This window comes from Staurois parvus, unplaced genomic scaffold, assembly GCF_062004578.1.
Source record: "Staurois parvus isolate SC_StPar_1 unplaced genomic scaffold, SC_StPar_1.0 ptg000276l, whole genome shotgun sequence".
Lineage (NCBI taxonomy): Eukaryota > Metazoa > Chordata > Amphibia > Anura > Ranidae > Staurois > Staurois parvus.
In genome coordinates, this window is record NW_028318072.1 from 9,392,868 (window position 1) to 9,415,670 (window position 22,803).

The window sequence follows — 22,803 nt, forward strand, 5'->3', positions numbered from 1 at the left end:
TATGACTCTGTATATTACAAAAGCTGAAATCTTTGTACATGCATATTTGTCTGGTCAAGGATCCCAGCTTTCAGTTTCAAAAATGTACAGTACAAAAACCCTAACAGCTCAAGGTCACTTCCAATGTGTGTGTAAAAAAGTGTCTACACCAGTTTGATCCTGAAAATGACAGCCAATTTCCAGCCAATTTTTCTTAAACAAAACAAATGTAAAGCAGTCTTTACATCAGGATTTTTCCATGCAGAGGTTTCAGTTTCACACAGCAACACAGATCATGAATATCTCAAGCCACCTGACACCCTCTTCAGCAGCACTGCTGCTCTTTTCTCTGGTCCCTTAGAGCTTCACCCCCATCTTCCCTGGGTCACTTAACTTTTTAGTTGTAGCACCATGCTGCACATGCCCACTCCTTGGCCCCTTGAAAAGGGGTTCCCCTGACACCCTGGGCTCTCTCACTTCTCTAAGACATCAAGAATTCCTCAGGACATGACTTGCCTAGTGATCTCAGTTCTCCCAGACTTGATTAGCCACCTTGGTTCTCCCAGTCCTTTGGCAGAATCTCTCCTCTAGCATGAATTGCTGTCTCTTGAGTTGAGCACCTGTTTCCCAAGAACCTGTTCACACTGCATACGAATTAGAAGATTTCAAAGTCGCATGTCAATGTGACTTTGGGTTTGATTTGCAGGCATCTGTGCGACTTTATGCACAGATGTCTTTGCAAGTTGCACCCGAAATCGGCAAAAGTAGTACAGGAACTAATTTTCAAATTGATGCGACTCTGACAAAGTTGGATTAGAACAGTTCCATTGCCGATCACTGGATGTGAGCCTGAGCTATGGCCAGGCCTTGGTTTTAACGAGTGTGCACATCTGCTCATCCATCCAGCCTGCAGGTCTCCAATAAGGACAGGATTGAAGACTAATGTCCCACCCAAGACTCTTTGGAGCCTTCGGACTCCAGAATCTGATCCAGGATTACAAAACCCTGTCTTCTCTGCTCAGACACAACATTCCAGAGCCCTACTCTCTAAATTAGTGCAAACCGTGTCGCTTTTCTCTATACTCAGTGGCAGGGTCTAGCAATGTCACATTATAAATGGAGTGGGGTTCTGCGGGTGGGCAGTGTAAAAAGTAAGTATTATCATATCCTTGCTTGATATAATCTGTGTGTGTCAGGGTCCCTTTAAAGCAGCGGTTCTCAACCTGGGGGTCGAACGACCATTTCCCAGGGGTCGCTTAAGACCATCGGAAAACACATATTTCCGATGGTCTTAGGAACCGAGACACCGCTCCTGTCTCCGGCGATGTGTGGGCGGGATGATATGCTGACCCTGTCACCGCCTCCTCGCCGCTGATTGGCCACCGGAACTGTAGCTCAGGAGAGGCACACAGGCGGCCAATCACCGGCGAGGAGGTGGAGCTTGGAGAGGAGGAGCCGAGCGGCAGCGCGCGGAGATCGAAGAAGATTGAAGGAGCTGCAGGAGCGAGTGAAGAGAGAGGCCAGAGAAGGAAGACAGCTGACAGGTAAGTGCAAATTTTGCTGCTGCAGCCAGGTATGCAGGCTGTAGATGGGAGAGGGAGAGAGCCCAGGCTGGAGCAGGGGTCAGCAAGGTAAGTATCATTGGTGTCAGTGGGAGGGATAGTGCCCCATCATTTGTGTCACTAATACCAACGATGGGGCACTATTCCTCGCCCACTGACACCAACGATGAGACACTATTCCTCCCCCCACTGACACCAACGATGAGACACTATTCCTCCCCCCACTGACGCCAACGATGGGGCACTATTCCTCCCCCCACTGACACCAACGATGGGGCACTATTCCTCCCCCCACTGACACCAACGATGGGGCACTAGTCCTCCCCCCACTGACACCAACGATGGGGCACCATTCCTCCCCCCACTGACACAAACGATGGGGCAATATTCCTCCCCCCACTGACACCAACGATGAGACAGTATTCCTCCCCCCACTGACACCAACGATGGGGCACTATTCCTCCCCCCACTGACACCAACGATGGGGCACTATTCCTCCCCTCACTGACACCAACGATGGGGCAATATTCCTCCCCCCACTGACACCAACGATGAGACACTATTCCTCCCCTCACTGACACCAACGATGAGACACCATTCCTCCCCCCACTGACATCAACGATGAGACAGTATGCCTCCCCTCACTGACACCAACGATGGGGCACTATTCCTCCCCCCACTGACACCAACGATGGGGCACTATTCCTCCCCCCACTGACACCAACGATGGGGCACTATTCCTCCCCCCACTGACACCAACGATGGGGCACTATTCCTCCCCCCACTGACACCAACGATGGGGCACTATTCCTCCCCCCACTGACACCAACGATGGGGCACTATTCCTCCCCCCACTGACACCAACGATGGGGCACTATTCCTCCCACTGATACCAATGATGGGGCACTATTCCTCCCACTGACACCAATGATGGGGCACTATTCCTCCCACTGATACCAATGATGGGGCACTATTCCTCCCACTGACACCAATGATGGGACACTATTCCTCCCACTGACACCAATGATGGGGCACTATTCCTCCCACTGATACCAACGATGGGACACTATTCATCCCACTGACATCAGTGATGGGGCGCTAGTCCTCCCACTGCAAAATTACAGTTATGAAGTAGCAACAAAAATAATTTTATGGTTGGGGGTCACCACAACATGAGGAACTGTATTAAGGGGTCGCGGCATTAGAAAGGTTGAGAACCACTGCTTTAAAGCCTAATTGCAATTTTATTTAAAACTAAATAGAAACATTGAAGGGTGCAGTTCCTATGATGTCTAGTTATAAATCAAATAACATGCAATAGAATTACCCTGCTGGAAGCAGAGAACAGATTGCATAACTACTAAATTGTAAGATATTGTATAAACAGGAAAATGCCATTTAGTGTACATAGATGACAGACACACACACACCACTTTTTATTACCGTAACATAAAATATCATGTTAAAGTGATGTTCACCCTTAGTCACCCCAAATACCCAGAATAATTAAATATATTGGTATAGGCTGGACCAAACCAATCCACTGCTGCTCAATGGAAACTTCAGTTCAATAACATGTTACATTTGGAACTATGTATGTACGCCCATAGGAGCATCTCTAGAATATCTGAGAAGGCATGGATCGTATGACCACTGGGATGCTTTGCCCCCCAGAACTAATGACACTTTTTATGGATAAAAAAACCTTCTTGAGTCACAATTTTATTTGTATTGTACATGCCCTTTAATCGGTTAAAGGTCAACTCCCAAGATTTTAGCAATTCGGTTGGAGGTGACACTTCCAGTGGTCAGGTTCACTCTCAAACACTGCAAAGGCAGGAGAAACTCACAGGGATGGTAAGGGGACCAGTGCCCAAGAGGATAACAAGCACCCAGGGCAGGATGTTGGCTTTGGTCAGAGGAAATTGTGACTTTGCTCCATGACACTGCATGATGGCTTAGGAAGAGGCGTTTGGAATCAAGAGTAAGGAGTAAAGTATCTGATACACTATTTACATTTCATTTTTATTTTTTGAATGGATGTTTCCATAACAGTATACTCTTCATAAAGTGATACTATCTCCGTTAATTATTCACCGTTTTATATTATGCTGAACAAGTGAAAATTTGTCAAGCTATTCTAAGTCATACTGCATGTGAAAGTATGTATTGCTTGTTTGTTATGAAAATGTCAATAAAGCTTGATTTAAAAAATAATTGGGTATAGTGGTTACCAATAGTGAACATCATTAACCTATGATCCCTTGGTCAGACAGATAAAGAATCTTAAAACTCCAGCAGTGCTTTTTGGAGGGGATACTGCTAAAGTTACTCCATATCTATCTGAAGGTTCCCCAATCCTTCTCCAAAAAACAAGGTTAGTCACATATTCAGAGGCATCAACTGCAACAGGTCCAACAGCAGGAAGTGTTTTGGAAACTTAAAGAAGAACTCCGGGAAAGGCAAAAAAAAAACACCCATTAGTATACCTCCCTACACAAAACACTATACAGTTAATTCAATTTTGAAAATCCTTACCATTTATGAGACAAGTCAAAAAGAATGTTCACAACCTCATCTCTGTAATTCAAAAGAGAACAGCATCTGCTCTGCCAAGGAAGAGGTGTAACAGCAGGGATTACATCATATCCTCTACTCTCTCTTTGCAGTAAAAGGAAACTACAGTTTCCATCAACCACAGGGAATTGCAGCAAATGTGGGCTGGTACACTGGGCCTGTACATGTTGAATGTGTCTCAGTCCACCCACCACCGCAAGTCTGAATTACACTACTGCTTCCGGGAGAAACAACTACAGAAGGGAAGTGTCAAGGCTAGTGGCTGTGGGACTAGGAGGCATAGCAGCCCCCGGTCTCACAAACAGAAAACCAAAGAGAATGAATGGTTTGATCTGAAGATGAATAGGTTATTTCAGAGCTACTACTGCTACTGAGTGAACCAGAAGATGGATGCTAGATTCAGTGACGGTACGAAACCTGCAACAAGGACATGTAAAGACGTTTTTGCCCAAAGTTCTTCTTTAACAGAGGCAAATTTCCAGATATACATTATCCAAACTCACATGCAAAAGCAATCCACACATAGGCTTCACCCATCAGCATGAACTTGGCGATTTTTTATTTTTTTTAAATCTTGAGAACTGAGTAATATTTGGGGTTTTCACCCTTGTACTACTATACTAAAGGAAGGAAAAAGGCAAATATTAATCTATAACTAAAGGAGAGGTACAGCCAAAGCTCTTTCAGCCATGCTTCTATGGGTCACAGGTATGCACTTGGCCCTGAACTCCTATGACCCAGATTCAGCCAACAACTGGAGTCACAGAGCCGGTCCAGGCTCTGCGGGGATACCAACAACAATAACAACTTCTGATGCTGCAGCTGACCCTGCTGGTTCTACAAGGAGAACTGAGCGATCAAAGACTGCAGATTGTTCAGTTCTTGGGTCCACTCTGTGCTCTGCTTCTCCGGCACTCACTGGAGAGCAGGACTGTGAAGGGGGTGGGAGCAACTGGCTCAGCCTCTCAGCGTGGTGCGGAGTAGCTGAGCCAGTCACTCCCGCCCCCTCCACAGTTCTGCGCTCCAAGGAGTGCCAGAGAAGCAGAGCACAGAGTGGACCCAAGAACTGAACAATCAGCAGTCTTTGATCGCTCTCAGTGTAGAGCTAGCAGGGGACAGCTGCAGCATAAGATCAATACTGCATCTACGTAGGTAAATATGAATGTTTATTTTTTTTTAGAACCCCACACTTCTCTTTGAAATTGAAAAGTGAAGATTTGCTCTTTTATAGGGAATAACCTAGAATAAATTGTGCCTGTGGAAGCCTAATAGATTTATGTTTTGTCTGGAAATCCTCCTGAAATATAGCAGTGCACTTCCTGGTATGTGATTGTGCCTACACCCTCATAACTGTATATCTGCTGTGAGAGAAGCCCTACTGCCGCTGACTGTTGGTCTCACAAGATTTGGAGTGACAATTGGCGATGTAATACTGTGCTGATCACTGCTCTTCATAGAGAGAAAGCTGCAGTCTAATGGTCTCCCTACTTCTGCATCAATTCTCTGGTTTCTGTACCACTTTTGCAGCTTCTTGGATGTTCCCCCAACAGCAAACAGATCACCGGCCATCAGGGGGACAGTTTTGACATGAGAAAGCAAATCCCTGTCCGTCAAACAAGATGACAGTCTCCATACAGAGCCACAACACAAGGCAAGACATGGTAATTCAGGATAGCATTCATGAAACACCTGACTAACAAACTTTCACAAACACAGGATACTGGTATGGATGGAATTTTCTTTGATAAGCCTACTTATCACTACAGCTGTCTGCAATTAACAAACATGCACAGTCAGAGGATACAAGCAAGCTTGTTTAGGGAAGCACCCAAAGGAAGAAAGAGCTCTCAGTGAGTACAGCATACTGTATATGTGAATGTGCAAACAGACATCTGAATATTGGCATGCTGGCATCTGATATAAGACCTTAGAAAAACCTACCATTTATCAGACATGCACACACATGGACATAGGGGGCCCGATGAACATAGGATTTGTGTGTGTCTTGGGGGGGGGGGGGTTGTTCAGAAAGCTGGATTCTACACATGATCACTTTCATACAACATGCCAACTTTTAACAGACCAATACCCCAAAATGTCTAGCCTTTGAAAAAAGTGTGGTCTACATAAAAAAAAAATAATCAACAGGAATATGTTATGTTTCATAAAATGCATGCATGATGGTAAGCATAGTGTAGGAGCAGTGCTCAGTGTTTACCTTTCCCCTTTTTTTTTAACTTTATTAAAGCATCACAAAATGACACTTCAATCAACTTTCTGCATAACAATGTTTTGACAAGCTGTGGTGCTCTGACACGTGTTTTTGTGCGTTCAGAATTTTTACACAACGCACATACAGATGGCACATAGAAAACAATTATTTTCTTTGTGTCCTTGAGTTGAGCCTACTGAGTCAATGCTAATCAACACATTTCCTTTTCACATTTTCCAGGTACTCCTTACTTCCTGTTAAAGTGAAAGGGGGATTTGAAGCAGTGACTCCTTCCCTCATCTCTCCAGCCCATATGGCTCATTCCTGTATTTTAACAGTTGGCCAGATAAACTAGAATTATTGAGGAATGCAGATTGCTGCACATGACATCTTATTTTGGTGCATTGCATGTCAAAGTATTATGCTGCAGTGCATAATGTGTTGCAGTAAAGTGTTGATAAACAATACAATTCTATGGCGCAACCCTAGTCCACCTGGGACAAAGGAGCCAAATGAATAACAATTACATAAGTCCATCAAGTTCAAACTATTAAAATAGTCCATAAATAGATTATGCACCATGTAGACAGCTCCACCAAAAGGACTAGAATGGGTCCCTTCTGTATTAAGAGAAAGCACAAAGGGGCGCCTCTAAGTGCAGCATTAGAAACACTTTATTAAAAATCATCAGTAATGCACTCATATTCAAAGATGAACAGTGCATTTATGAAATGAAAAAGGCCTCAAAGTCAGATCCACTGGTGGTGGTGTGGGAGATAGAGACCGGGTCCAAGTGGTAGCAGACCGCGGTAACCACCGCTGTAGAAAGTCCTGACAGGCGTGAGACTGTAAGTGGCACTAAAACCACCATGGAACACGACCGGATGTGATGTCAGGAGGAGGAGGATCCAAGACCTGGGTTGCCAAGATGCCGAGTTTCAGAGCACCAATCAGCTCCTTTCTCAAACCTGATTGGCAGAGGGGGCTGTGTTCTAATATATCGGTATGAAGACTATTATGGGCGTGGCCATGGGACGTTCCCAATTAACATTCACAATCCAGATACGATATCTTTCCCAGACATGCGTGTAAAAGACAGGCACATCTAGGATCAAGTGAAGTCCGGGACCAACAGAGGTCAACACAATCTTCTTTCTAGGTCCATAGCTGGCTGGGTGATGTGAGAGGAACAGAACAAGGGCTGGAACGCAGGTGGAGTGCATATGGAACACAACGTTTGGCGTAATGACATCACCAGGCGTGATGCAATGGCATTTTTAAGCATGCACACAGCTGAATAACTAAAGTTTTGATATAAATTTACTAAAGTACACACTATGAAAGAAAAAAAAAAAAAAAAAAAAAATCGGGCAAACCATCTTGTCTACTATTTCTATGTTCATTGCCACCTTCTTGCGAGTCGTAATTTGATTCTAATCATGCGCATTTCATTCCGAAAATCAGACATTGTCTTCACGTACAATAAAAATTTGCATATTCAGGTTTTTTTTTTCCCCCAAACAGTTGGAATTGGCTGTTGTAAGCACTATACTAACGATCGGAGAACTGTTTGATCTTTCCCTTTACAAACATTTTTCTTTAAATTTTCTTATAGTGTGTACTCAGCTTAGGACTGGTGCAGACATAAATTGGAGCAGTTGTGCAAGGCAACCAATCAGCTTCTATCTTTCATTTTCAAAGCTTAAAAGTAAAAAACTAGACTTAGAAATTAAAAAACTGTGAGTGGGCAACTCTTTAGAGACATGCTATGTCCCTTCTGCAATAAGACACTCTTGCCTGCCTGGCATCTTCTATTGAATGTACTTCTATGTGCATGCATGGGATCACATCAGCCCCCGCTGGTTACTCAAGAGGCTGAAAATTTGGAACCTGGAAGCAGCCTGGGGAGAAGATGACAACGGCTGGGGAGGAATGTAGCCTGTCATATCCCTGGAGGTTGGAAGTGAGTATCCTGCAGAACTTATATCTGCTTTAGGCTCCATTTACACTTGTGCAACTCTAAAGTCGTGCAATTTCCATTGCAACTTTGATGCAACTCTGCATGGGTGTGACTTGGGCTGTTGACCGCTTCACAACTGTTGCATTGATAACAGGATGTGACTTTCATGCAACTTTTGAGAATTTACATTGCAGTCTGTCATGTTAAGTCGCATAGATTTGAACGGCTTCCATTGAAATATATGGACTGTGACTTTACATGCAACTTTAAGTCGCATGACAAGTAACACAAGTGTGAATGGAGTCTTAAGAGCTGATTTATTACTATGCACAGCTGTTTCAGATTTTCTTTAAGAAAATACCCCGAAAGTGCACGAGGAATCCTATTTCCATGTAGTAGCCATAGTTCACACTGGTGCGACATGCCATTTACAAACCGCACCTGAAGTCGCATCTAATGCATTTCTATGGCACGGTCTTAATCAGCACAATTTGAAGGAGCGTGATTTCAAAAATAGTTGCTGCACTACTTTTTTCCGATTTCACTGCAACTTGCATTGACTTTGTTAAATGAAGTCCCAAGCTGCAGTGAAATCAGGAGGTACAAATCGCACTGATCTGCAACTTTGAAACTGCGCTACTTCTGGTGAAGTAGCGTGATTTCAAAGTTGCATTCAGTGTTAACCAGGGCTAAAAATGACCCTGTCTCTCAAAAAAAAAAATTAATAATAATTTAAATTTTTATTATTTTAAAAGCCAATTTTCCGATTTGATATTGAAATATATTTTAATATAGAAGATAGGCAGAAGTATATTGATCAGGATATACCCATTAGTATGTTAAAAATATATATTCACTATATAAAAAAAAAAAAAAAAAAAAAAAGGATAATGAAGATTGTTAACTATTTGTCATGTATTAGAGGCAAACAATCCAAGACTAAATACATTAAATACATTACATAATGCACCTTTTACCTACTGCAATAATGTACTGATAGATTCCATATCTACTGACATTTTATGAGGTGGAATATGGAGTTCTTACTCCATTAAGACGGCTAGGCACTCACGCTTTACAGAATTCAAAGACAATGACAGCAACCAAGTGATGAACTAAAAAATAAAGTTCACTAGAGAAAAATGGAGGCAGTCTTTGTTAAATGATGATGCTAATTGACTGGCTGTCATGCTCACCCTCTGACTTCAGTACCAGTCACTAACCTTCAACTATGAGAACAGGACAGGATGCAATTTCTGATCTGCACACTAGTTTCAGGTCACTGAATCAGACCATACTTACAGTGGACCCTACATGAACATGCAAGGTTTAAAGGGTTACTCCGCTTTCACTGGGAAAAAATTGTGATACAAGCAACTTATTCGCTCCCTTGTTATATCTAGTCTTGACTATTGTAACTCCCTCCTCATTGGCCTACCTCATCGCAGGCTATCCCCTCTTCAGTCTATCATGAATATTGCTGCCCGACTCATCTGCCTTACCAGCCATTTCATATCTGCCATCCCTCTCTGCCAATCCCTCCACTGGCTTCCCATTGCCCAATGAATAAAATTCAAAACATTAACATATAAACATAACATATAAAGCCATTTAAAACTCTGCCCCAAACTACATCACAAATCTTGTCTCCAAATATCGCCCAAACTGTCCTCTCTGCTCCTCCCAAAACCTTTTGCTCTCTAGCTCCCTTGTCTCCTCCTCTCATGCTTGTCTCCAGGACTTCTCCAGAGCCTCTCCCATACTCTGGAACTCTCTACCCCAATCTGTCCGACTATCTCCTATTCTGTTCACTGTTAGGCGATCCCTGAAAACCTCTCTTCAGGGAAGCTGAACCTGCCTTCAAATAATAACCGAATCTTCTATTTCTCCCATCAGTCCATCCCCCACAGTTATTACCTTTTGTTCTACCAGCCCCCCTCTTTCAGATTGTAAGCTCCAAGGATCAGGGCCCAGCTAACCCTCTTGTATTGAACTATATTGTTGCTGTATTGTCTCCCATTACATTGTAATGCGCTGAACAAACTGCTGGCGTTATATAAATCCTGTATAATAATAATGTAATTGAATGGTATTAAAAATGACCTTTTCTCTTCAATCTGCAGCACTGTAATTTTCTGTAAATGGCAATGCAATATAGCATTCTGTAGGCGTTCTGTACACAGATGATGTACAAAACACCCCCCAAATATGTACTTTCCTGCACGCGTGATTGGCTTACTGAGCTCCCAGAAGTTTGCACCAAAATTCAAGTCAGATTCTAAGCATTCCCTGCAACAAGAATTGTCATTTTTGGTGAGACACTCCCAAAGGGAAATCACATCTAAGCCCTGGTTCACAACAGCGCGACTTGTCATGCGATTTGACAGTTCCAAATTCATCAATGGAACTGTCGAACTCACACCGATTTTGAAAATAGTTCCTGCACTATTTTCAGTGATTTCAGGTGTGACTTACAATGACATCTGTGCATGAAGTCACATAGATGTCAGACAAGACATCTGAAATCGCACCGGGTCTTTGACATTGCACTACTTCAAGTGAAGTAGCACGATTTCAATGTTGCATCTGGTGTGAATTGGTACTTAGTGCCCGGTCATTCTGGTGTGATTTCAGGTTAGATTAGGGAATTGAAATCGCATCTAAGGAATGTTAGTGTTTTAATATTTGCGATTTGCTGCAGCGTGATTTCTAAAGTAGTTCTTGCATTACTTTTTCTGCAGTCTTGTTACGGTTTCACATACATAGAATACAATGTAGCAGCTGATTGATAATTGTAAAACCACTCCCATACAAATTCACTTTTTACATGGACACATAGAAACAAACTAGATCTACAGAATAACAAAAGGCAGGAATATGCAACAAAGTATGTTAAAATCCTTCCAATGTACATAGATCACCCAGAGGGGAATGTTTTTTCCTCAACTAAAGTGGAGTTACTGTTTAACCGCTTCCCCTCCACCCTATAGCAGAAGTACTGCTACAGGGCGGCAGGGCTGTGCAAAATCATGTGTGTGTGTACACACACACACACACACACACACACACACACACACACACCTTGCATTTCTGGGTAGGGGGCGCACGCGCCAACCTACCCACACTGCCATTGGTGGCTACGGATGGCAATCGGCGAGTAACACTGACGGGAGAGACCTGTGTGTAAACACCACAAGTCTCTCTCTCTGCCAGCAATAACATGCTGCTGTGTATTTCTCTGCTGTGCTGTGCAGAGAAATACACCGCAGCATGTTTCCCCAGTAAAACACACACAGCACATCATGTAAAGCAGCACACAGTTAACCCTTTGATCGTCCCAGATGTTAACCCCTTCCTGCCCAGTGTCATTAGTACAGTGTCAGTGCTTTTTATTAGCACTGATCACTGTATTAGTGTCATTGGGATGTCAGTGGCAGTCAGTTCCCCCCCAGTGTCAGAATGCCCACCGCAAGAAAGTTGCTGATCGCTGCCATTACGCATAAAAAAAATGTAAATAAAAATTCCAGTATCAATACTGCCATTTGTAGATACTATAACTTTCACGTAAACCAATTAATTTATATGTATTGGGATTTTTTTTTTTAAGCAAAAAACGTAGCAGAATGCATTTTGGTCTAACTTTATGACGAAATTTGATTTTTAAAATTTTTTTACTGGATATGTTTTATAGCAAAAAGTAAAAAATATAGGGGTTTTTTTTTTTTCAAAATTGTCGGTCCTTTTTTGTTTAGAGCGCAAAAAATAAAAAAACCGCACAGGTGATCAAATACCACTGAAAGAAAGCTCTATTAGCCCTGGTTCACATATATGCAGACGTGCGGGCTGCGTTTTGCGCGGGCACAAGAGCCCATTCATTTGAATGGACTCCCGTGCCCTGTGACTTTGGAAACCATAGCCCGCATGGGAACTCGATTCCCAGTACAGTTGCGTTTTCCAGTACGGGCGGCGTGCCATTAGAACTAATGTCATCCGCCGGCGGGTCCACATTCCTCTGTGCGGGTGGTGCAGCTGCACGGATTTTCGTGCGGATCCACAGCGGCACCACCCGCACAGATGTGAGCCTAGCCTTAGTGGGGAAAAAAAGGACATACATTTCATTTATATACAGCGTTGCATGACCATGCAATTGTCAGTTAAATTAATGCAGCACCGTTTCACAAAAAAGATGGCCTGGTCAGGAAGGGGGGTAAATCCTCTGGAGGGCAAGTGGTGAATAACACCACACTATCTTCTCTAATACATTATATTAAAATAGCACCAAAAAGGTAGCTTTTCAACAAAGTTATTACTTGACTCTCACGTCCTGTCCTTGGAGGAGCCATTGACACCACCATCCCTTTCAGGACACATGGGTCTCAAGAACGTGCAGGAGTTCAGTGGTGATGTTACTGACTGTTCCTGGAAGTGAGGTACCCTGCTCAATCCAAAACTAATTGGTAACCCCACATTTGTTAATAAATAACAAAAAAAAGTGCAGCGCTAGATACTGTGAGAAACGATCAATTCATAAAAAAGTCCATCAGAAAAAAAGTCCAACAAGAACAGAAAAACCACATCCACATTCAACCCCACATTTCTTGCATTAAAAGTTTATTTTAAATACGATGTGATGGAAAAATATGCTCATGAGAATGCATTTCTCCAAAACGAGGAAGGTAGGATGCCCTCCCTGTCTATCTTGTATGCATACCTTAGTGCCTTGCCAGCTCTGCAATTAAAGACATCTCCTATAAGCTGCTCAATTATCTGAACTAACTATAAACCTTTTTTTCAGTCACCGCTCTATCACACATCACACTAAGCAGACTGGAAGCCTGAAAACACAGAAGGAAAGGTAGTTCTACAAATAACACTTGAGCTGTGATGCTCAACTTTCATCGTCATGGCAACAAGTGCTTGTTTGTATAAAGTGGTTTATCTTTATACACCCTTCTGGTGCCAGCTGACCCTTTTCTTCACTTGTTCTTGTTTGCCTGAAACCTTCTGTAGGCTGAAATCGCTGAAGACCTAGGACCTAGGCAACACATTTTAACATAAAACAAAACATGCATAGTAACACAATTCATGCCTTTAAACAGTACATACAACACTACAGGAAAGAAAAATAGGGGACCTGCAACATACAGATGGACAGGTAACCCCAAATCCTCCTCCCCCTTGTGTGTGGTTTCTCTGATCTGGTAAACAAAAGGAATATATATAGTTGTGAAAAGGATGCAAAGGGCTCAATCAGCACTTTAAAGGGTAACTCCACTTTCATGGGAATAAAAAAATAGTATAACATATACAACTGCAACTCAAGTCATATTGTAATTGAACGTTATTAAAAATTAAATTCCCTTTTTCAATCGGCATTTTCTGTAAAATGCAATACAGCTATCTGGAGGCATTCTGTACACAGACAGTGTATACCCCCCCCCCCCCCCCGCACATGTAATTTCCTGCTTGTGTGATTGGCTTACTGATTTTCCCCAGACGTTTGCACTTAGATGCAAGTCAGATTTTTTGCACCCTCTGCAACGTAAATGTCATTTTAGGTGAAGATCTCATCAAAAAGGAATTCAGACCTTGTCAATTTTCTCATTAGAGCCCTGCAGGTACAGCAGCTGACTGATAATTGTAAAACCACTCCCATACAGATTCACTTTGTACATGGACACAGACAAACTATATATTCAGAACAAAAAGGTAGGAATCTGCAACAAAGCTTTTTAAAATGCTTGCAATGTACATACAGTAGATCACCCAGAGGGGAATGTTTTTTTTTTCTTCCTCCACTTTCTCAAAAGTGGAGTTACTCTTTATTGCTGGCCGTACATAGAACAGTTGTGGGCTTTTTAATGCTAAACTGCCACATATTTCTGTACTGCCGCCATCTTTGTTTGTGCTGGGATCATGCTCACCTGGTGCTCCCAGCATGGTGACTGCGATGTCGCTGACATCTGCCGCTCAATTTGTGCGTTCAGGGGCCAAAAGGGTGAGCTTCCAACCACGTGACTACTGTAAAAGCCAACTAAAGTAATTACCTAAGCAGGAAACCCATGCAACGCCTCTGGGATTATGAACTGTAAAAAAGTAGGGCTTCCCCCCCCCCATTTATACTTACCTAGGTGGATGTAACATCAGACCAAAGCTGCATCTGTCCCCCACTGGCTCTAAGTGTGAGTACTCAGCGATCACATTATTATTATACAGGATTTATATAGCGCCAACAGTTTGCTCAGCGCTTTACATTATAGTGGGAGACAATACAATTCAATACAAGAGGGATAGGAGGGCCCTGCTCCTTGGAGCTTACAATCTAGGAGGGAGAGGTTAGTGGTACAAGACGTAATAACTGTGGGGGATGGAGTGGTTGGAAGAGTAGAGGATTCCAGTATTAGCAGAGGGCGGGATAGGCTTCCCTAAAGAGATAGGTTTTCAGTGATCGCCTAAAAGTGAGCAGAGTAGGTGATAGTCTGATAGATTGGGGTAGGGAGTCCCAGAGGATGGGGGAAGCCCTGGAGAAGTCTTGGAGGCGAGCATGGAAGGAGGAGACAAGGGAGCTAGAGGGCAGGAGGTCTTGCAAGGAGCGGAGAGTACGGTATGGGTGATATTTAGAGACCAGATCGGTGATGTAATTTGGGGCAGTGTTATGAATGGCTTCATACGTTATTTTTAGTGTTTTGAATTTTATCCGTTGGGCAATGGGAAGCCAGTGGAGGGATTGGCAGAGAGGAGTGGCAGATACAGAACGGTTAGTAAGGTGGATGAGTCTGGCAGCAGCATTCATGATAGACTGGAGTGGGGATATTCTGCGATGAGGTAGGCCAATGAGGCGGGAGTTACAATAGTCAAGGCAAGATATAACCAGGGAGTGAATGAGTTGCTTAGTAGTTTCCGAGGTTAAGAACGGGCGTATCTTGGAGATGTTGCGGAGGTGAAGTCTACACGATTTTGTCAGCGATTGGATCTGGGGCTGAAAGGACAGATGGGAGTCCAGGATTACATCTAGGACCCTGGCATGAGGGGAGGGACTGATGATTGTGTTATTGATCTTGATGGAGAAGTCAGGGGAGGGAATACTAAGAGCTCAGTTTTGGAAAGATTGAGTTTGAAGAAGTGGAGTGACATCCAAGCCGATATGTCACTTAGTAGGTTAGTAATGCAAGAGGAGACTGAAGGGGTGAGGTGCTGCTCACATGACTGGCTGATCACTGAGTTCTGACTGTTAGTCACTGCTGTCTGCTCTGCCGCCCCCCCCCCCCCCCCCCCACCCAGCACTCACTGGAGCGCTGGGCTGTGCAGGGGGAGGGAGCGACTGGCTCAGGCTCTCAGCGCTTCACTGAGAGGCTGAGCCAGGTGCCGCTCCAGACTCTTGGGTGGATCCCGACTATAACAATCGGGATCTTTCCTCAACCTGGACCGGCTGAGTGAGGTCAGCTGACAGCGGACTTCAGCGGAGAAATAGAGTCAAAAGAGCTTTGGCTGTACTTCTCCTTTAAGGCTTCTTGTGCACTGGCAAGGCATCTAGGGGAGGAAAGAGCAGCGTTAAAACACGCCTAAAGCCAATTCTGGCCATTGGAATAAAGGAATGAATGCTCAAATGCTAAACATGCCTAGAGCCTGTAACGGTAGTAAACTGCGAAAAAAAAAAAATCTTCTTCCTGCAAGCTAAGAGCACGCCGTCCATTGAGAGCGCAGTGCATATGCGCCGGAGACATCACCGCCACTTGTAGAGTGCATATCTCCTAAACGGTGCACATATAGGAGATATGTACAGTACCTACATGTAAGCCTTATTAATGGCTTACCTGTAGGTAAAATATGCAAAAAGGAGTTTATTTACATTTTAAGCACTTTTAGGTGCGTCAAATGTTTTTTCAGTGAAACACTCCTCTTCTGAACACACTGGGCCCTCGTTTTTTTTTTCTGTCTCTAAATACCTGCAAATGCCTGTGTGTGCATGGACACACATGCTAACATAGATAAGTGTTTAGAGGTGAAAAAACAAAACAAAAAAAAACAGTCAAACATCCTTAAAAGCAGCGTTTTTGACGCCTGTTGTGCATGAGGCCTTGGAGGGCCAATTCCAGCTGTCTGTAAAAAGCTTTAAGTATAAGAATCAGACATGTAACTCATTTTCAGATCTTATTGGACTCAGCTGAATATTATTCACTTTTAACAGCTTGCTGACCGTATAACTTAGTTATAAGGCAGCAGAGCTGCTCTCCTGCTCTGGATCACATACCTAGTATATGGTCCAGCTTCTCCGAGTAGGATTCATCAAGCCAGTCAATGGGATCTGGCCAATGACTGATGGCCAGGACCCATTGATCAGCAAAGAGGAAGACAGGATAGAGCTCTGTAAATGTAAACATAGAGCTCTGTCCTCTCATCAGAGATGTGCCGTTTTTTGTTTCCCTGATAAAAACCGGCTCATCCCTCAATAAAGTCAGCACACACAAACACTACCTAGGCACACAGTTAACCCTTTGATTGCCCCAGATGTTAACCCCTTCCCAGTCAATGTCATTAATAAAGTGTCATTGCACAATATTAGCACTGTTCACTCTATTAGAATCACTGGTGATATTCATGGCAGTTATGCTGGCCCCATTCAGTGTCAGCACCCACCGTACTATCACAGTCCCGCTATAAGTCTCTGATTGTGCCATTACTAGTAAATAAATAAAAAAATTCCAGTATATATAATGTCATTTGTAGACAGTATAACTTTCATGAGAACCAATTAATATACATTTATTGGGATTTTTGTTTTACCCAAGACATGTAGCAGAAATTTTTTTAAAAAATTTGATTTTTTTTATTTTCTATTGGATATGTTTTATAGTAAAGAGTACAAAATATTGGGAATTTTTGGCCTTTTTTCGTTTAGAAGATAAATTTTTTTTTAAAAAACCCAGTGGTGATCAAATACCACCAAAAGAAATAGCAAAAAATGGCATGGTCAGGAAGGGGGTAAATCTTCCAGAGGGCAAGAGGTTACAATAAAAAAGGATCCTTATAATCGTATTAAACCCCTTATAAGTGCATACATTTAAAAATGATTCTAAAATCTGGAAGTGTAATTTCAACCAATAATGGTGTTTCTGAAGCAAGTGTATACTGCTCTGCCATACACATACCTGCACAAATATACACAAGTGCCAGTCAAACACTTGTCAAGTCAACAGCAATAAAAAGCGCCAGGCTGCACTCTGTGTACAACAGTACCTCTACGATAAAGCCTAATCTGGGTGAAACGCATCAGCGGGTCGTGGCCAAAAGGCAGGGACTGTAGATGAAGCTTGTCCTTTCACTTTCAGATGTGGCTATTGTACACAGATTGTGGCCTGGGGCTTTGTGTTGCTGTAGACAGATGGCGTGGGACCTACTCCTTGAGAGACCAGCACCTGGAATGAAGAAATTTTAAAAGATTTGCTCCCCCTTGATTACTCGCAACTTCAATAATTCATTACGTACCATCTAACATTCAACTAGTTTGATGGGAGGGGGTGGTTTGGGGCATAGTGATTGTGACAAGAGTCACTTTGGGTGGGGGGCCCATGGAACCCAGCTCACTTTGGAGAGGTGGGGAGAACCCTGTCTCAGCTCCCCATATCCCTCTTATGTGTAAATCCTCCTGTGCCGTTAGGGGTACAAGGTGATCTGTCCTAATATTGTGTGGGCTGTCTCAGACTGTGTAGACATGTTTAGGAGATAGGTGGGGATTGTGGATTGTTTAATGTCATGTGTATTAGCTTAGTGGGGGGTCTCCAGCAGCCCTCCCTCCTGATGGGTATTTTAACTGAAGTACTCAAGCGCAGTCTGGGTCGTTTCCGTTACAGTGATGCTCTGATTGGTCTTACTCCTGCCTTTTACTTACCTCTACCCTGTCCCACCATTTCACCCCCCTCCCCTTTTCTCTCTCTTTTCTGATTTTAATTGCTCTTTCCCTCTTTTCTAATGCCCTGTAGTTAGGGCTGGAATAGTAGCAGAGGTTGACGACTGCAAACAACATACAACTTGCAAGAATATACAAGGCTCAGACTGAAGAGAAAAGGGATGGTGTATATGGAAGTCCCTATCTCTTGTGGACCTCATTGTAAGAATATGCTTTATAACTTTTGCCCTAAGATTGGATCTTTTTATATATGTAGGACAAATTTGTACCTCTGATTTTTTTTGTGTGTGTACATGTATTTTGCTGTCTTCAATATAAATGTATTGAAACTGAAAAATACACAAGTGGAAACAACTTACATACTTTCACATAAGCATTAACTTCTTTTTAAAAGTGGATGTGGGAAGAAAAAGCATTTTTCACTCAATACAATGCTGCAGCTTAATACAACAGAAAAATGCGTCAGTATGCACAGCGATAAATACAGTTCAATTACCAGTATATACGTAATTGTGCCTGAATTAGAAGTCTGATGACTGTACCAGAGCAATAAACTGAATCAGAAACAAGCAGGAGTTTCTTAAGCTGGCTATACTCTAGAAGAATTGCCTTCAAATATACTATTTGTCAATTGCCCATCAGTAGCTAAATTAGCGTTCCTGTCTGCATTCTAAGGGACAATTCACAGCAGGATGTGATGTGGGAAACAAACTGCACTGGCCATCTGCAGCAAGTGTCAGTGGTAAATTAACAACACCCCAAATGCAGGTATCAAACACAATGCATTTGCCTGCACTGGATCGCATGGTACAGCAGTTCCATGGGTTCCAGTTGCTGTGCATTTTTTTTTTGGTGTGATTTCAGCCCACTCAAATTAATGGCCTGATTTTGTACTGCACCCGGATTCCATGTGAATCACATAAGAACATGCAGTGCATTCCTGTGCAATTCATGAAACATTCGTTAACTGGCCTTCAAGCTGGAGTTTCGTTCCAAAACTTTTGTTTCAGGACCAAATGATTTTAGAATTATTAATGGGGTCAAATTGACATTCATTTTGGACCTCAGTGAAGAGAAAATTCTAAGAAGCTGGATGGAAATTTTCAAGAAGGAACAGGAAATTACATTCATTCCAATATTTTAAACGGCAAATAAAATTTTGGAGTACTTTTGAACAACATTCATCTAGTCATCAAATGTATAAAGAATTGTCCTATGAATGTCCATACAAACATTTAAAAGTTTTGTTCGAAATTCTACTAGCGTGTAGCCATCTTTACTACTTGACAAAGTGAACCAGCAAAACGTGCACCTAGCCAACATCTATATACACAGATGAACTACATACAGGGGATGGAAAATTTATGGCAACGCCAGGTAAAAGAACAAAATTGTTACTGAATATGGTGTTGGGTCACCTTTGGCATCCAAGACGGCCTGAATTCTCCTGGGAATTGACAAATATAAGTTGTGGATAATTGAATCTGATACCACTCTTCATGCAAAAATAATTCCGGTTCTTGCAGAGATGCCAGAGGCAGAAAACTAACCTGAACCTTGTTCTCCAGAATTGACCATAGTGACTCTATGATATTGAGGCCCGGTGACTGCAGTGCCCAGGGAAAGTGCGAGACTGCCTGCATGCTCGTCAAACTACGATTTGACAGCACCAGCTGTATCAGAGCATTATCATCTTGGTAAATGGTGCTTTCTTTGGGAAAACAATGTGTGAACCATGGGGTGCACATGGTCGGCCAAAATTTGTACATACTGTCTATCAGTGACTCTACTTTTCAAGGTGATAATGGAGCCTGCAGCATACCAAGATATGGCTGCTCAAACCATGACACTGTTGGCACAAGACAGTCCTGGCCGTAAGCTTGGGATGGTGTTCGGGCAGCTTGCCTGTGAATGTTTTGCTTATAGAGTTCCCTTTGCACAGTTTTTGTGTACATGGGCTTTGGAAGACTGAGATTGAGCTCTACAGTCACTTTTGCAGCAGTTGTTTTTTTATTCTGGCTCACAATCTAGCACAATGTCCTTTCATCTCTTTCGGTCAGTTGACCGTGTCAACCGCGCTTATGCTTATCAGACGGTTTCCTGGAAACTGTATATGCTGTCATAATCTGTGATATTGTACCTCATGATACAGCAAATAAATTGGCAACTTCAGTCACAGAGGCACCAGTTACTATAAGTGGGCACTACCAATTTACCCTCTTTGAAGCTCAAAAAATAGCTCTAACATGACTCTGTATTACTAGCAGTGCACGCAGTTAATGACAGTGAGGCCTCCCACCTGTTAGCTAGGTGTCTTATCACACAGCAGAAGCAAAAGAAAGTTACATCACTTCCGCATTCAACACAAAACATTTTATCACTTTCTCACCTGCACTCAGAGTTTTTCCATATTTTTGTCCAACCCCTGTATATGGGAGCGGTTTTGCCTGATAAAGGATTTGTATTTCAGTCAACAGAGTTCTAGGACCTATGCAACACAGCTCGGCGTTCTACACTAATGGCCCCCACTACGCACACTCAGCGCTGAAGCCAATTCATTTTCTGGCATCTTGGGACATGGATACAGCATCATTGTATTTGATGATTAATCATGCACACTGGCGTGCATATTGTTTGCTGTTATTCAGCATTTTTGCACAGGATTGAAGGAGTCATCTTAAGATACTTTTACTGAACATCCCTCAGTGTTGGCAAAATATTCACTGTAAATATGGAAGCTTTCTTGGAATTCAATTGGCAGGATAGTGTCTCAGAGTGTCCCCACCCTCAGATTTTTATTTCAGTTAGTGAGCTATGCAATATGTCATGAGATAGACACACCACATTCGTTAAAATTTTGCTAAACAGTTTAGAATTTTACAGATTTATCCTACGGCCTTGAGAATTCAGATATTCTAGCTTGAAAAGTATCTGAAACGTTTAAAGTGGCATTCCAGTCATAACCGAATGCTAAACCTACTCCCACCCCTATTCTATAGGGCCATTATATCAAACCCGGTAAAGAAAAGATCTGTATACGTACCTATTCCTATTCTGGAGGCACTCTGCTCTTCTGTGTGCAGGAGAGAGCCAACAACGGCTGGGAAATGCATGGGAGATGACGTCACCCATAGACTTACTATAGGGCATCTGTTGGCTGCTTCTCCCGCACACAGAAGCTGCCACTGACAGCTCAGCCTACAACTAGACCAGAGAAGCTTCAGGTAAGTACAGGAATCTTTTCTTTACAGGGTTACAAGAATATGTTTAAGGAGTAGGTTTAGCGTTTGTTAACTTATGACTGGACTTCTACCTTAAAAATAAAACGGGGTTGGGGAAATGTTGATTCATCTTTTCTTAGACCAAGATAAATCTTTTCCTAGCTCCATCAAGCCCAATATAATTGAATTGACCAAGGGGGTACAACAGTAGGAATCCCAGGTAGTAGCTCAAATGTTTTTGAACCAGTTCTGCATTATTTACACATGCTGTTGGGGAAGTGGTGGGGGGGTCTTAGTAAAAACACATTGTTGAGCTGTGTTTTTAAAAATGAGCGTACATATTCCGCAGTGCTTTCCTTTGTCACATTCAGCAAGCAAAACTGTCCACTGAACTTGACCCATTCAACTGAACAGCACACCTCCTCACTTTTCGGACAGACCTCCTCACTGTCTGTTAAATGTTCTCTGAAGAGCAATCCAACACGGATCGCTGTGGAATGGGCACTGCATCTGTAAATGAGGCCTTGGAAAGCGATTTGGAACAAAAAACAGAGAAGGATATCACTGATGGCAAGAAAGCCAAATTGGAGAAGGATAGATAGGTTAGTCAATGAAGAGTGCTAGAAGTGGTCACAAACATAAGGGCCTGTACTGAAGAGGGACACAGCAATCCCGACAAGGGTAGAAAACAATTGAATATCATTCATTCGGCAGATTTACCTTTGTCTGAAATTGAGCACAGGATATGATAAAAGAGCTTTATACTTTCACCTACCAATAGCATTTTTTAAAATGTTTACCAAGGATCTATACCCCTTTTTAGGAAGTCAATAATAAAAAAATGTGCTCTTTTGATCGAATTAAAACAGGACAAATGTTATCTGATTTGGACAGACATTTTTTCAGGAATTAATATGGTGGTAGTAAAGTCACTTGTTTAATTTGTACCTGCAGGTAAGTGTATAATAAAGCTTACCTGTACGTAAAATGAATATCTCCTGAACATTCACAGTTTAGGAAATAATCCACAGAGCAGTAGCCGGTGACATCACCGGCGCATGCGCTTTGAATGAGCGGCATACCTGTGCTGTTCCTTCAGAGCTGCGTGCTGTAGCAGACTTCTGTACGTATGCGCAGGAGTGACGTCATCGGCGGCTCGGCCATTCAAGCAACCGTAGCCCGTGAACCCGGAAGGAAGACCGGGTGAAGATAGAAGCCTCTGCAGGGGTGACAGTGCACCTCTGGAGGGATTCGTTCTAAGGTGTGATGCATACTAGCACGTTATATAGCAGCTGAATTTTTTTTTTTTTTTTTTTTTTTTTTTTTTTTTACACGAGTTTACTACCACTTTAAGGGCTGGTTCACACCAGATGCAGTCCAATGCA

The 22,803-nt window shown here is 42.8% G+C and overlaps 1 protein-coding gene across 1 annotated transcript in view; it reads right to left on the reverse strand.

Moving 5' to 3' along the window:
- The window catches only part of SLC23A2 (solute carrier family 23 member 2), a 223,365-nt gene that overhangs the window by 192,384 nt on the left and 8,178 nt on the right, over positions 1-22,803 (reverse strand). The gene's annotated exons all lie outside the window — the stretch shown is intronic.